The following is a 15,915-nucleotide window of genomic DNA, read 5'->3' as shown; positions in this document are numbered from 1 at the left end:
TCATTCTGCTTCAGGGCTGGAATCTGGTGGTTGCCAAGGAGAGCAGTGGCTTGGTGAGTAGCCTTTGATTTAGGAGCAATGGCTCAGACAGACTTGACTATGTTGGGAACTGTGGTGCTCAGGCCCTTTAAAGATACATTGAAGACTGACCAGCTCCATTCTCTGCCTTCTGCTCATAAGCTAGCCAGAATAACCAATAACTTTTGAGAATAGAAGTCCTAATCAAATTTTGATAGTATGAAAAAAAATCACTAAATGGTTTAAACAGATGAAAAAGTGGCCATTGGACATTTTGAGTAGTGGCCTTTAGTTCTGCTAAACCTATAAAGCACACTGACTCCCCACATACACTTGTTATTGCCAGAGTTGGGACTAAAGGCCCACAGGATGGCACACCTTCCACGTGCCAACCTTTTTGGCCTTGTTTGGTGAGGACACCAAGAACAACTGGATGGCCATGGTATAAAGGGGATGTCTTGGTAACACCCTGAAAATCTGCCCCAACTACCACAAGCTAGAACTCATCCTTGCTGAAGTGTGCAGAATTCTTGTTGATACAAGTGTTCTTTCAGTTAAAAGCAATAAATTCCTTTTGGTTTAACTTTTAAAAAAAAAATCAATTGAGAAACTCAGATTCTTCTCTCTTTGTCTCCTGAGAATGAATGCATTTCTCAGTCTTCTGTATTCTCCACCAATTAAATAAGGGTGTGGGCTAAAATGCAAAAACTGTCTATAATCTTGGCATCTTTTCTGTTATATCTCCTGTGGCTTCTTTCTCTCAGCTGACACTTACAGTCTACATCTTTTCAAAGATTTTCCCTTGACCAGTTATTTCATAATCTTCTGCCTCATTGTGGAACCAGATGCTTGCCCTAAATTCTCTGTTCAAGTGATAGCACCTTGAAAGGCAGGAAGAAATTCCTGTGTGGTTCTCCATGGCTCCCAACACATACCCAGATCATGACAGACAGAATCAAACTGATACTGGATCAGTTACAGAGCTACTGTTCCAGCTGGACCTCATCCTGCCTCCTGCACATGCAATGCTCAAAAGTGACTTTGTAAAATGCTCTGGAGTTAACCTCTTTTCTTCTTTTATTTAATTAAAATTCAACCTACAATAGTTGAAGTCCATTTCATACTCCATTTATAGCACATGGTTTGTAAAAAAAAAAAAAAAAGCTCCAAATATAATTGCTCACTTGTATTCACCCCTCTTTGCAATGTAGTTTCTTAGCTGCTTCCAAGGAGAAAGTCTGTTTCCCAACCCCTTGAATGTAGGATGATCTTTGACCTGCTTTGATCAGTAAATGATAGCAGAAGTAACATTGTGCCATTTCCAAGTTTAACTGGTCTTGTGAGTTCCTGTTCTTCTTTTAGAATTCTGCCCTGCTACCAAGTGAACAGACAGACAGATGGTGAAGGAGCACATGGCCAGGTCAACCCTGTTACTCCTGTTGCCTCAGCTGACAGCCAGTTAATCCCTAGAAGCACAGCTCTGTAGTTGAACTGTAGCTGACCACAGACACATGAAAAAAACTAAACTACAAGAAAAATGTATAGTTTGATCCACCCTAAATTGCCGATCTGCCGAATCATGAGCTAAATAAATGGTTGATGTTTTTTAACCCACTAAGTTAGGAGGTTGTTAGTTCACATCAACAGTTAACTAAGAAACCATCTGAAATGTTCAGATGTTTGAAGAATGTAAGGAACTTCCAGTCAATCAACATTACTTCTCAAACTTATGTTTTGGTACAATTTTGGTGCTCTGAATTCACAGCAATGAGAGATAAAATAGAAAATAGAAGCTCTACAGCTGCCTCATAAATAAACATCCCCACAAAGGAGATACGTACTGTGTTACAGAACTAAAATTAGGGAGGGGACCTGGGGAGTTGAGATGGGCAAAGTAAAGGGAGTTAGAGTTCCACCAAGGGCAGAGTGCAAAAACCAGCATACTGCTTGAAGCCAAGGGTTGGCAGGAATAGTTAACATCCCTATTTTTCCAGCTCATTAAAGGAGACTTAAAAAGAATTGCCAAGTGTTATCACTCCAATTAGGCATTCTCCTCCACCACTCCACTGACTCTGCTAAAACTGAGATCAGCTCTCGCCCTTCATTTTACTAAGAGGACTTGATAGACTTGCTCCTCCAATATTTTCTTCTTTCCTGTATAAGGACATAATACTTCCTGGTTTCCCTACAACCTGGCAGGCCACTTACCTCTGTTTCTAATGGTTCCTCCTCTCCTTAAACTTTTAAAATTGGAGAATACTTGGATTCTTGGTCCTATTCTCTACCCATATCCACTCTCAGATAATCTTATTCATGGCTTTAAATATTGTCTACACCAACTACTTTCAATTTCAATCTCCAGCTCAGACCTCTCCCCAAACCCCAGGCTTCTAATATTTTTTGAAAAAGCAACATAAGAAACATGAATAGGCAGATATTGATTATGTGAATATGAAAAGGAACAATTGGAAATCTTTGAAATAAAAAGTGTAATAATTTAAATTAGAAGTTCCAGTAAATAGGATAAACTCTAGACTGACCACAATTAAACAGAGAATTAATGATATGATAAATTGCCCTCATAGAGCCAAAGAGACAGGGGAAAAAAAAAAACATACGAAAACAGACAAGAAGCATAAAGAGAATAGGATTTACCAAGAGGGGAACAAAGAGAAACAACATTTAAAGGACAAAAAGCAGAGTCTTCCATAATTGGAAAAAGAGAAATTTGTTGGACCAAAGAACCACTTGGATGCTTAATTGAATAAATAAGAAAACCCACACCTACCAGACACACTGAAGTAAAACTGCATTAACATTGAACAGAAGCACTGAGAAATCTCCAGGAAGGAAAATCATACTATTTACAAAGATGCCACAATTGCACTGAGAACAGATTTCTTATCACCAATAATGGAGATTAAACACACACACACACACATACATACACACACACACACACACACACACACACACACACATACATACACAAACACTGTGAAAGGACTTCACAGAGAACATATTCTTGGACTACAGTTAAATTAAATTTTGATTGACAATAAAGTTAAAAACAACATCAATAATTACTTTTTTGGAAATTCAGTAAAACAACCTTCTAGATAAGTCACAAGTTAAAGAGGTATTCACAATGAAAATGATAAAACATTTAGAATTAAAAGACAAGGTAAATCCGTCATATCATGACTTGTGAGAACTCTTCCAGAAAAAAAAAATGCAATTAAGATATTTTGGGGATAACTGACAATGTTTGAAAGAGGACTTTAGATTAGATAATAGTGTTATATTAGAATTCCTGACTTTGACAGTTATACTATAATGTGAGTGCATGTCTTTGCCCTTAGGAAATACACACTGAAATATTTAGGGATGAAGGAATATGATACTTAAAACTTACTCTCGGGTAGGATCAAATGATGATAATGATGAAGATAACGATGAGAAAAGTAAAGCAAATGTGGTAAAATGATATTCTAGAAATGATGACTCTGGGTGAAGCATATACAGCAGTTTTTTCTTACACTATTCTTGTAAAATTTTTTAGCTTGAAAAGAAAGTTGTAATGTGTAGCTAAAATTAAAGAAGATTGTATTTTAAAATCCAGTTCTGTTTTTTTTTTAAAAAGAATAGTGATTTTCCTGACTTCATTTCCCTTTGGAAGGTTCACCGTTGTGCTAATGAGATAAACCACAAATCTGTTTTGTGAGAAAACTGCATGTTCTGCAAATTAGCACACTTGACCGTGATACCTGTCGTACAGTATATGAAACAGCATCCTATGGTTGCCAGCACCATTTGTTAGGAATTGCCTTGGGGATAAACATAAGCCAGTGACTAAACAATGATGTCACACGATTGTTTTAAATAACTGAACCAAAAAAAGCAACTCGTGCCACATTCCAACCAGGTCATAAAACCATATTTAAGGAGCTTTGGTCTTGGGATTTCTCTAAGCCTTTTATAATACTTTGTTTTAGCTTCTCTCTCCATGTGCCATAATTCAAAACAGGGAAATCTAATCTCCTTTTAAATGTTTCCTGAGAAATGTGCCTCTTGACTCCAGAAGAGTGCTGAAGTGTCAACCCATTACTGAGAGCTTGTTTCCAGACGCTCAGTCTCATGTAGCAAGACTATGTCCGAGGACGAGAGCTAGAGTTCCATGAGCCACCAGGTGATTGCCAGGGAGTTAGAGGGAGGGTGGTGGCAGGAGGAGGAGGAGAGAGGCAAGGAAAGAGACAGAGGACCTACAAATACTTTCAAAAAGAGCTTCAAGGATAGGTTTTGAGAAATCTACTGGCCCCTGTGTGGTCACAGGATCTCTCCCTCGCCAGATAAGCGTTTTTGGTGAATAAGAAAAAGTTATTTGATTTGGGGTCTTGGAAGGGTTGCATGGGGAGGAGTAACTGCTGGATTTGGAAGAGAAGAGCTTAGGTTCTAGCTACATAATGCCCTGTTTTCTTGTTCTGCAGTCTACAGTAGGTGGGGTGGGATAGTCTGGTGAATTATTTGGGGGACTTTATACATTTTTATGTAGACTCACTTTGGGGGAGCCCTCCAGGACACCCCTCCTCCAAGCCCAGAAGACACACATATTCTTACTCCTGAGTTACTGGGAAAAATCACAGAAATTTGGGTAGGTGACACTCGCAGCACAGTGACAGCCAGAAAGAGATGAGCCACTTCTAGAAGACTAACTAGAGTTTTAAAATGAGATCTCCCTCTTTATTTTATGCTAAAGTCTATTTTAATTAAAATTGCTTACGACTGATCCTAGAAGTCAGTGGGCACATAGAGAGGTTCACAGGAGGTACCTGCAAAGGTCTTAGCTTTTCCTCTTGGGAAAGGCCATGCTATGAGGATTGGAGCCTTGGTCCCTCTCTCACCTGACCAAACCTTATCATCACTGCTTCCTGCAGAAAATCTTTCTAGACTGGATGGACCACATGGAGAATTCCTAATGTACCAGATGCCGGAGTGATTATCTTGTTCTATTCATGGTTCCCCCCCAGGTATTAGCTTTGAAGAAAAAAGGAAAGGAATCTGGACTGAATGGCAATAAATGTCTCATAGCAGCAATCACTGAGGGCTTTGGTGGAATTTCTCAACAAGATTAGTGAGGGTTCTGGTGGATTTTCTCAATGGAAGATTAGTATTAGAAGAAAGCAGTATTTAAATTTTTCAGTTAGCTTGAACTTTATAAAGATGTCCAAAATGCTAAATAAAAATAGCAGAGCCTAACTCTATTCCTCCCTGCTACCCCCCCACCACACCAAATGACATCATTTGAAAATGTCCAACTTAGGAAAATGAGGGACAGTGAAATTGAGATCCTTTGTCTGAGCCAGAGCACCTTCAAAAATAATTTTTTTCAGGCCTTCCAAAAATGGGCAGACAGCCTAAAACTTTTAGTGGAATTGATATTAATATGCAATAAACTACATCTCTAAGAATTTGTACTGACTTCTTCCCAGCTCCATCATAGGGTACAGGCTGTGTAAGGAAGCAAACACAAGGCAGAGGGGCAGAGTATGGATCCCGTGATGGCAGCCAGTTTTCTCTGGGCTGGCTTAAATTAGGCTGCTTTCATGAATGCTTAGTTTGGCCTGAATTTTGTCTCTGTGTTTCCAGGGAGAATAGAGAGAGGAGAAGGAAAACATTATTTCACATAATAGCATGTTTATTATACTTTTATACTATTTTAAAACTTTGCAGAATTCACCCACGTACTGCACATTGAATAAGTTTCACAATAACTCTGTGAGAGAATAATGGTAGTATTATCCTTATTCTACAAACAAGGTAAGTGAAGACAGAACAGCCAGGTGGTTCGCCCAAGGACACTCCATCAGGTGATGAGAGAGAGAATGGTCAGCCAGTGACAGAGGGAAGAGCACACCATTGTATTTCCCATCAAACTCCAGACTGAATTTGGGCTGTTTTCAGTGAACATATTCTTAGACCCAAACACAAACACTGTGCTAATTTGAAGGAACAGAAGAAAGAATTCATTTCAATGGTGCATGGATCAGAAAGAAAATTGCAAAGTAAGATGACTATGGTTAATAATAATTTACACTTCTCACCTGCTAAAAGAATGGGCTTTAAATATTCTTACCAGAAAGAAATGTAAGTGTTGATGTGATGGATATGTTAATTAGCCTCATAAGATCATTCCACAATGCATACGTGCATGGAAACATCACATTGTACCCTATAACCATAAATAGATGCAATTATTATTTGTCATTTTAAAATTAAATTAATTTAAAAATTAAATGACAAATAATACATTTTGAAAAATACATTTTGAAATTACAGTTTGAAAGGGGACATCACATAATTGATTGTGACCTGTGTATTCTTCAGAACTGCTTATAAATATTTTATATTCAAATATAGATTTGCATGTGGAGGATAAATTCTGGCACCACAGATGTACATATTCATTGGAACCTATTTGCTGGTTCAAAGTACTCTCTCTCCTAGGAAGAATTTTAAGGCAGTTTATACAGTCCTTGAAGTAAGTCTGAAGTGGGAGGGCCAGAGCCAGCCTCAAGAATGAGAGGACTAATGTGGCAGCTGTCAGGACAGATCAGCTCACAGACTGCGAAGTGGGTTGAAGGGAGGGAGCTCTGTCTGCAAGGACAAAGCCTATCATGGAGGTCCCATTTGTCAAGTTGCTCCTCTTCCAGGAAGCCACCCATAAAACCTCACATGGCTCTTTCAACTCATGTGATGAAGTAGAATGCTACCTCTGGCACACACAGGACTCATTTCCAATTTCAGTTGCATTACTAGGGCCTGAAACATCCAAGCTCAGAAGTCCTTAAATAACACAGGGTTTGCAGCAGCTTTGTCAGAGCACTCCTGGAATTCCTTTAAAATGCAGAAGGATGAGTAACTCTGGCTCTCCTTTCTGCAGAGGGCTGAGGAAAGGCCCAGACACAACCTGCCAATGGCGCAAAATTTGTAAAGCAAATCAAGTGAACAAGCCATTACTTTTCAGAACAAAGCCTGTTGAGGATTAAAGTGTCTTTTTGGCACCCAGAAGTTATTCATTTGCCTGTTTCAACTGTCCCAGTAGCTTCAGGAAATAGCAAGATGGGGAAGCCCACAAGAAAGCTAGCATCATCCAAAAAGGTGTACACAGTCAGGAAGAGCCAAACATGGTTAAAACATTCTTTTCAAAGGAAGAATCACTTTCCACTCAAAAAGTTCCCTGACCATCCCAGATGCCGATCCTGGGAATTTTTGCATCTTAGAATAAATATGAATACCAGAGAACAAATCCAAGTGTTTGGGGAACATGGAACTCCTTCTTCCCTTCTTTTTCTGAATATCTCAGAAGCCCCTGACCACACTCCCGAGGAGCACATCTGCCTTGTGTTCACAGAACTGGAAAGCTGTCCTTGGTATGGCAGCTGACTAGCCCATGACCTTGGGCTAATCACTTAATTTGGGATTGGCAATTCACAGTCAAAGCCATGATTACTGTGATCCCACAGAAGTGAGCCTGCCTGGGCATGGGGGGGCCACAGGCAATAATTTGAAGGAATAGTGGAGACAAAATGCTGATGGAAATAAAGGCAACCAGATTTAAATGCCTGAGCAGTGATTTTTCACCAGGGCCCAACGCCTTTCCAAAAGCCCTCTGGGCTTTGTAGTGGGTCTTGGGAGACACACCTACTTTTGGTTTAGAGGTACAGAAGTAGGACTTGGAAGGCTTATTAGACAATGCAATGAGAAGGTTGGAGGAGACTTGAGTAATGATGTCTTTGCTCAGCATTGTCTCAACAGGATAATCTTCTGGAACAAATTTTAATGTTCTCACCCCCTGCTTAAAATGGCTCTCCATTGTTACCAAATAAAAGCCAACATCCTCAGCACAGTTAATGCATTCCCATGTTATCCAGCTCCTGCCCACCTCTTCAGATCCTTGCTTTCTTCATTCCTTTTAATTTAGCCGCAGGGACTTTCAGTTCCTCTAATGACCATGTTCTTTGGATCTCAATTGCTACCTTAACCCGCTTCACTTTTTAATTTTGACTTCTCTTTCAATGCTCAGCCCTAATGTCACTTCCTCTGAGAAGTACTTCCTGACTTCTCCTTTCTACACCCCCCCCCGCTTTAAATTAGATAAAAGTCTCTTTTAATATCCCTGCAGAGCATCCTATTATTCTTTTCCATCAGAAAAGAAAATTATCATAGGTGATGATTATATATTGACAGTTACTTATTTGATCATTTCCAGTCTTTCCCACTTGGCTATAAGCAGCATAGGTCTCCCTGGTCATTGTTATTCTAATGCCTATCCCAGAGTCTGGCACACCACAGATACACACCACTTGGGAATAAATGAATGGTCTCAGCTACTTCCTAAGGATGAAGGTGATGGAAAGCGGAAACTTGTTCTAGAAATCCAGAACACCATTCTCAGTCACACTTGCAAGTCTTATTGGTCAGTAGTCACTGAAATTCCAGCTACCAAACTGCTTTTGGAGAAGTATTACTATTTGTGAATAAAACACATCCATCCTTTTCATTAGTTTTGGTTCAGAACATTGGGGGAATTAGAGAAGAGATGAATCCCTACATTGTTCTGGTTTCTTTTATTAATAGACCATGGTTTGAATACATTCCACTGCCTGCCCCATCTCTGGAGACTGCTCAGGGAAAAGTGAAGGAGTCTGTGTGTGGGGACTCTGGCCTGACAGTGACATCCAATATAAGCAGAGACTTAAGAAATACACTAACAATGAGGCTTTGTCTCTTCAATGCAACGGAGAAAAAACAAAACAAAACACACACACACAAAAAACCCACCCTGCTTTTAAAAACAAAGCATTCATACAGAGCCAAATATGTCCTGAAGTCAACAGTCTAAATCCTTTCTCAGTCTGTTTAGGAGGTCCTGGGTCTCAGATGGATGAGCCAAGGACCTACCACTTAGAGATTACTGTCTAAGTCAACCCAGTTGACATTGGCCAAGCAACTACTATATATACTAGGAACTTGGGAGATACCTGAAGAAGCAGAACATAGATGGCTACTTGAATAAACATACAAGAACAAAACAATTAGAGAATAATTCCAGGGTTACACAAAAAAGGAGAGTGGAGTGGCATGGTTGCTGTTCCTGAGTGGTGTAGTTCCTTTGCACTGAGATCCCTTTAATCATTCAGGAAGTCTTCCTAGAAGAGGTAAATTTGAGTTTATAGGAAAATAAAACCTTGGTTTTGCAAAGAGAGCTGAACTGTGAGCACATCTGGGCTCAGAAGAAGCAGGTACCAGGAGCTGAGAGTCATGACTTTGTGTTAGAGATGCTCGGATTTGGGAGGCTTCTGATTAATTCTTTTTTGGGGGGGCAATATGAATCCTTTTGTAGCATCTATATATAATGAACTGCCTGGCATCTAGAAGATGAGGTGAAGTTTTATTCTTCTTTTCAGCTGGATGTTTGTATACGATGCAGAATCAGTATCTCTCTGATTTTCTCACTAATCCAGGATTCCAGGTAACAATAATTTCATTCCACTAGCTGAATCCAGCCCCCTGCCCTGGCAAACACCTTATAACTTGTACTGTGCAATTTTGCTTGTACTTATCTATCCTGTTGTCTGAACCAGTCTTCATGAGTCCTACTGAATTTTAAGCAGCTGTGTCCACTTAGCTCTGTCACCTAGGTAAAGATGCCAGGGTAGAAGGTACAGGTCGTACATACCACAGCAGCAATTACTTCCCACAGGGAAGAGGCTAGAAGTGAAGCTAAAACATCTTCGGCTATAATAGCATCTCTTTTAAGGCAAGCCATTTCCCCAGGGAGAGTCTGCTGCTCTGAGCAAAGCAGGACAATAAAAGATCAAGGGTGTCTTTCTAAGGCTACGAACAGAGCAGCTACCACCTTGAAGTTGCTCTGCTTTTGACCCTTTTAAAAGCCGTGACAACAACAAAGTTACTTTTTCTATGAGCTGGCCAAGCATCTCTTTTCTTAAACCACAGAAACCTCAGTGTTTGTAGAGAACAGGCAGGGAGGGACATCCTAGGAAATCACGTCCCTATCTCAGCAGGTGTCACTCCAGCCTGTCTTCCTCTGAGCACATTTTTGCACAACTCTTCCATCTTTTCCCTTCTCTTCCACTCTCAAAGTCACTAATCTGTGCTCTCTTCCCCTCCTGTGGTTTCTGCAGCTTCATTTCCAAAGGCGTGTGGAAATAATGCTGGACTGCGTACAGGGGCAATTCTAAGGAATCACCTGCCACCCATTTCTAGTTTATAGTAAGACTTTGGAACTGATTCAAGAAGCATGGAGATCAGAGTTACAGTTAAAGCTAAAGCCAAATTACATTCTGTGCTGGAGGCCGACTTCTCTTTTCCCAGAAGACAAAGCAATAGAAAAAAAAAAGTAGCCCAACAGGAGTGATTCTGGAAATAGGCAGGTGGGGTTTCTGGTTGAGTAAAGGGGGTGCCTGCAGAAGAGTCCTCCTCATGAACACAGCTACCATCTCTTGCACACAGAGCTTGGAACAATTTGGCTTAACAGTTGTGTTTTTCTGTGTATAGAAAGGAATGAATGAGAGTCTAGTACTGGCCATTAGTAGCAGACCTGGGTTAGGCCCGACAAACCTTAATATGCTCACAGGTCACCTCACCATCATGTCAAAAATGCAGATCTCCTTTCAATAGACCCTAGTCAGAGCCGTCATCTCCATTAAGCTCCTAGTAATACTCATGTCCTGGTCCTATGCACATTTTAAATAGCAAGAGGTTGAATTTCTATTTACTGCCTTCCTAGCCCCAGCTGGGCTATGTCATTTTATCAAAATAAGATGGTAGGAGTGAGGACCAATTACAGCCTCAATCATCCATTGTTAGAGCTGTTTCTTACAAGTGCTTTTAAAAGGCCCCTCCCCCTTGCTCCTGGTTGCAAGAAGCCCCTGGGTTGCCAGATACTGTGGGCAAGCATCTCTTTTAAGGCAAGCCACTGTGCAATAATGGCTTTGGTTCTTTACCCCAGTCAGGTGGCTGCTGGTTGATGCGGAGTAGGGAGTTTAGTGTGATAGCAATGACATCTGTGCATCTTCCGCAGTAGGTGGGGAATACTTGGTTGCAATATCTTTGCCTCCTACTTCTGCCTCCTCTTACCCACCCCCTCACTCCTGCCCCAACTGTGGCAAGGATGAGGAAGTAGCTGGAGAGAGATGGGAGGAGGATATTTTTCACTTTCTCTCTTTCTCTGCTAGAGGACACCACACCTTTTTTTTTTTTTTAACAACTAGTTATAGGACAATTTCGTCTATGAAATCTCCCAAGCAGGGGGATAGTGAGGAGGCTGGTTGAAGGACAAAGGGAGGGAAAAGGTGGTACTCACGGTGCTGGAGGACAGGCAGGTATGGGAAACGTTGAAGGCTTGTTTCAGGCCAGTCTTCTCACCTGCAAGGAGTTGGGCAGATTGCAGATGTTAAACCAAGTGTCTGAGATTTAAACCAGTTGTAGGTAATGTCTGGCAGGTGTACTAATTTTCTGGGGTAGGCACCTATAGATTTCAATGGATTCTCATAGGGTCCTTGATTCATAAAAGGTTTGTAAGCTTCATTTTCAATCAGGATCATCTTCTAGTCCTTCCCAGAGTGGATATTTGGAGTTCTTGGCTTCTGGAAGCAGTAGACTTCAAGCAAAAGCCCCAGAATTAGGAGGGACAGTCAGCCACTTAGAATCATATTCTTCTGGAGTTAGAAGGGGCTCAGTTACCAACGACCCCATATTACAGAAGGGAAGCTGGGCCATAGCCAATTCAAGAGAATTTCCCTAAGCCATGAGTGAGAAGCCAAGTTTAGACTAGAACCTTGGCCTCATATACAGAGGGCAAGTCTGCACAGGGGAAAAGCCCTTTCAATCTGGCAGTTGCTGGGAAGGGCAAGACATTTGCAACCACAGCTTCAGGAGCCCAGCTGGCTATTTCTAGCTTGCTGAATGTCAAAAAATCCAGGCTGCTTCTCACAGCAACCTCCACTTGTCAGACCGAATCAAGGCATCAGTGCATCAAGCAGGCAAATCAGCTCGGGGCTTCGCAAGCCTCTAGGCGCCCTTGAGCCCCACGCGCGCTGCACCTGACTAGGTCCTTACCCGGGCTGCGGAGGGGCCAGAAAGTGCTCTCTGCCCACGCGCTCGGGGGCACAGTTTCCACCTACAGCCCCTTGTCTCTGCCTGAGTGCAATCTGCAGTCTTCTCTTGCCTATGAGGTCGCCTGGGTTTTCCCAGTGTTGGAGCCAATTCAGCAGCCTGCTTTGGCTGAACGTGACCATGAGAGCTGGTCTCCCAAGCCAGCCTAAAACCTCAAGAATGGTCTGGGCATGACAGGCTCCCTTCTGTTTTTGTTTTATTCATTTTGCTCAGAATCCCACTTTTGCTTTTCTCCTTCTTAGCACAACTCTCACCCCACTGCCCCGTCCCAATTCCTCTCTAGATCCAAGTCCTGGGATTTGTCTGTGTCTCTGCAGAATTAATCCAGTTTTATAGGAACAAAAGCCAAGCCCTATCTTGAGTGCTGCTGAACTATTGGAACACTTGATAGTTAGGCTTTGGATGCTGCAAACTGACCTGAACCCTCAAGAGGCTGACAGTCTCTTCTATGGGGATGGTGTTTCATGCTATAATCTGATGGTCACAGAGGAGTTTGTTGGTGAAATAAAGAGCCTGAGGCAGAGAAGCACAGGGAATGAGTGTCCCAGGCCCAGAGAGAACATATGACCTTGTGACCTGAAAGTAGGCAGGGTGGCTAATACAGGGAAAGAGATGGGGGCATGTAGTATGTGCTGAGCTGGAAAGAAACAAAGAAGAACTCATGGGTCAAAGAAAGGAGTGTGGACTATTCTGAGGCAATACAGGGCTTCAGAAAGGCTAACAGGGAAGTGACTTTCTTAGGTGGGACTAGATGTAGAACTCCTGTAGATGCCAATATAGGAAGAGCAGCTCATTAAAGGCAGAAGCATTTTCTCCAACAAGGGATTCAGATTACCCAGTTCTTTTGCTCACCTCCCACCCACCCCCACCCACCCTGCAGCCCTATTCCATCCCTGGCCTCCCTGCGATTGATTTTTGCCTTCTAAATCCCATTGGCTCTTGCCTAGAGCCAATGCTGGGTCGACTGTACTCTCAGTCCACCACCCTGCTTTCAATCATTCCTTTGCTCGTTGACTCAATATGTTTATTCAATGGTTGCTTAGGTGCCAGGTGTTGTGTGAGTCGTTGGAGGCAAAAAAAGATTCACGTGTATCCTGATTGCAAAAAAGCTCAGAATTTGTGCAGTGATTCCCCAAACTGCCATGCATCAGAATCGTTGGTGTAACATTTTTAAAATTACAGACATTTGGGCTTCACCCCAGACAGATTGAATCTGAATGTTTAAGAGTAAATTCCAGGAAGTCATCTTATTAAAACTCTCCTCCAGGTAATTTTGCTGAGCAGTCAGAGCCACTGATCCTTAGAGGAATGCTGAACTGGAATTTCTCGGGTGACTTTTCCTCTGCAAAGTTGATGGCGAGAACACACCCAGAGTCTGGCTCCTGTCCACGAGATAGTCAGAGAGGAAGACAGGGATAAGCTCAGTCCAGCTGAGCTGTGAGTCTGGGACCTGCTTCAACAAAGCAGGAGGGACAGCTGGGATGGGCCAGTGGCAGGGTAGAGGAGAATGAATTATGATGGTGGGGTCAGGGGCTGTGCCTGCCTGGAGTAGAAAGTACCTCTTTCTCTACCTAAGATAAATAAATTGCCCAGTTAGAAAGCAGCAGACCAGCTCTGCCTGTTGAATGTGTTTGTTTCAGCAGCACCTTGGTGACTCTGGTCAAACAGAGATGGGGGTTAAGGTGGATTAAAAAAAAAAATCATCAAGCATGTTATGCACAAACCCATAAATCTACACCAGTTCAGTCTGAGTACTGGGACAAACCAAAGCAAAAGGTGGGGGCTTCTGGCTTACTGTCTCCAGAAATAGACCCCCATAAGTTGATGGTCCCCTTTGGAGAGATTCCGGGATGTGGAAGTTCTGTTAGATCATGCCTGCTATCTCATGTTCCTGCCATTTCACATGCTGGTGGATGGTTCTTCATGGAACTTGAAAGGATTAAGTTTTCAACTCTAAACTTTGTCTCTTGGTGAAGACTGTTGCCAGAAATCTATTTGTTAAGTATTTATTTGTTAAGATGTTATCTGAGGTACTATATCCTGAACGTTGTCCAGACAGCAAGAATCAGAGAGCAAAGTACTCTGGGTGGCATCTAGACATGTAAGGTGGTCTTTGTCTTCAAGAAGCTTACAATCCTACAGGAAAGATAGGCACGGGTGTGTGAAATACAATGAAAATGGTATAGGCTAGAAGTAGTGAGTAACTCGGTATCAGATTTAGCATCAATAGGATTTGTACTGAAATATCCAACCTTTCTCATATAGGTCTGGGCACCTTTCAGGAAGACAGTTCTGGACTGTAGCTATTAATACATGATCTTCTTCACAAAAGAGAGAGAATGCTGCTTGACTTAGTAGTGATAGAGTCTTTGTGCCAATAATATAAGCCCTTGATAGGAATTTGTGCTTAGTCCTCTCAATTATTTATGTGATGGCTTAAAAAGGCAGGAACCAAGCGAGTCACAAGCCTGGACATGTGGATGCAAGGCATTTTCCATCTGGAGAGAGTCGCTGAACCTCTGCTTGAACACTAGAGGAGGAGGCTTGGAAGAAGCCGGTGAGGAAGGAGAACACAGAGTCTCCCTGGGGGAGGTGAGGAGGCCAGCTCCTGATTTCAAACCTATGTGTGACTTTTTGGGCCTAACCACTGACAATCACAAAGGCTTTGCCTGGCCTGACTCATGGGAAAGCCACCTTCTCCACACCAGGGGAGAGACATAGTGTGTGACACTCTCTGGAGGGAGCTGCTTATCGAGGTCTCAGGCCCCTCTGGCAGGGCATCCTCTTCATAGATAGGAAGAGGGAACCTGGAGGACACTTCCCTTCGCTCAGCTCCCTCAACCCCAGGGTCCATGAAACTGCCCAAGCCTTTTTTCAGGGCTCTGTCCACAGTGAGATGCCCTGAGTCTGTATTTACTCACCTGCCCCCAGATTCCTGTGCTGTTCTAAGGGGAAAGTGGGATAGGGCAGTGAGCGCCTGTGTTAGTTTTAGACTCTTGCTAACACTGTGGCAACAAGTGATTAAAGGCTTAACTCTTTCATTTTTGGCTTGTTCCTTTAAATGACTACTTCTGATTCCTGGAAGCTTGGTTCGCCCTCTCTCTCCCAGCTCAGCTGAGTTCCTGAGAAAGACTCTGCCTTTAACTTACTGGAGGGAAGAACTCAAAGGACAGTCTCATTTCTGTTGGAGATGATGGCTTTCATGACCTGTGTTGCTATTTCATTTCTAGATTTTGACCTCTCTCCCTCTACCTCCTTATCTGTCTGTCTGTCTGTCTGTCTGTCTGTCTGTCTCTCTCTCTCTCTCTCTCTCTCTCTCTCTCTCTCACACACACACACACACACACACACACACACACACAGAGTAACTGACTGAAGACCAGGAGCAGCACAGAGCTACCCTTGGGGCTGGGTAGAGAGTCAGCAAGAAAGAAAGGAATAATGAGGCAGGTGCTAGTCACAGTCAAACTTACAAACTAAGAACTACCCAAACCTCAGAGACCCAGTTCTTCTCATCTTATTTATAGAGGAAAAGCCAGAATTGAATGAGAGCTTAGTGACTTGGCCAGGATCACCCAACTAGAACCAGGTCCTGACCCTCAGGCTGGAGATCTGATAAATTACCAGGCTGCCTCCTTGAATCTTCTTTCTGCTTTCCTGCTGTAGCTCCTGTGCAAGGTTGTGCCTCTGGGGACCTGG

General features: G+C 42.5%; 1 long non-coding RNA gene across 1 annotated transcript in view; it reads right to left on the bottom strand.

Annotated features, from left to right (window-relative positions):
• The window catches only part of LOC144377807 (uncharacterized), a 47,171-nt gene extending 35,074 nt beyond the window's left edge, over nucleotides 1–12,097 (bottom strand). The window contains exon 1 of the long non-coding RNA XR_013438975.1: nucleotides 11,405–12,097. This is a non-coding gene — a long non-coding RNA (uncharacterized LOC144377807). The remainder of the gene's footprint in view (nucleotides 1–11,404) is intronic.
• Between the last annotated feature and the right edge of the window lie 3,818 nt (nucleotides 12,098–15,915).

Source organism: Ictidomys tridecemlineatus, chromosome 5 (genome assembly GCF_052094955.1).
Source record: "Ictidomys tridecemlineatus isolate mIctTri1 chromosome 5, mIctTri1.hap1, whole genome shotgun sequence".
Taxonomy (NCBI): Eukaryota; Metazoa; Chordata; class Mammalia; order Rodentia; family Sciuridae; genus Ictidomys; species Ictidomys tridecemlineatus.
The sequence above is the reverse complement of the archived record's forward strand: the minus strand, read 5'-3'. Positions and strand labels throughout refer to the sequence as shown.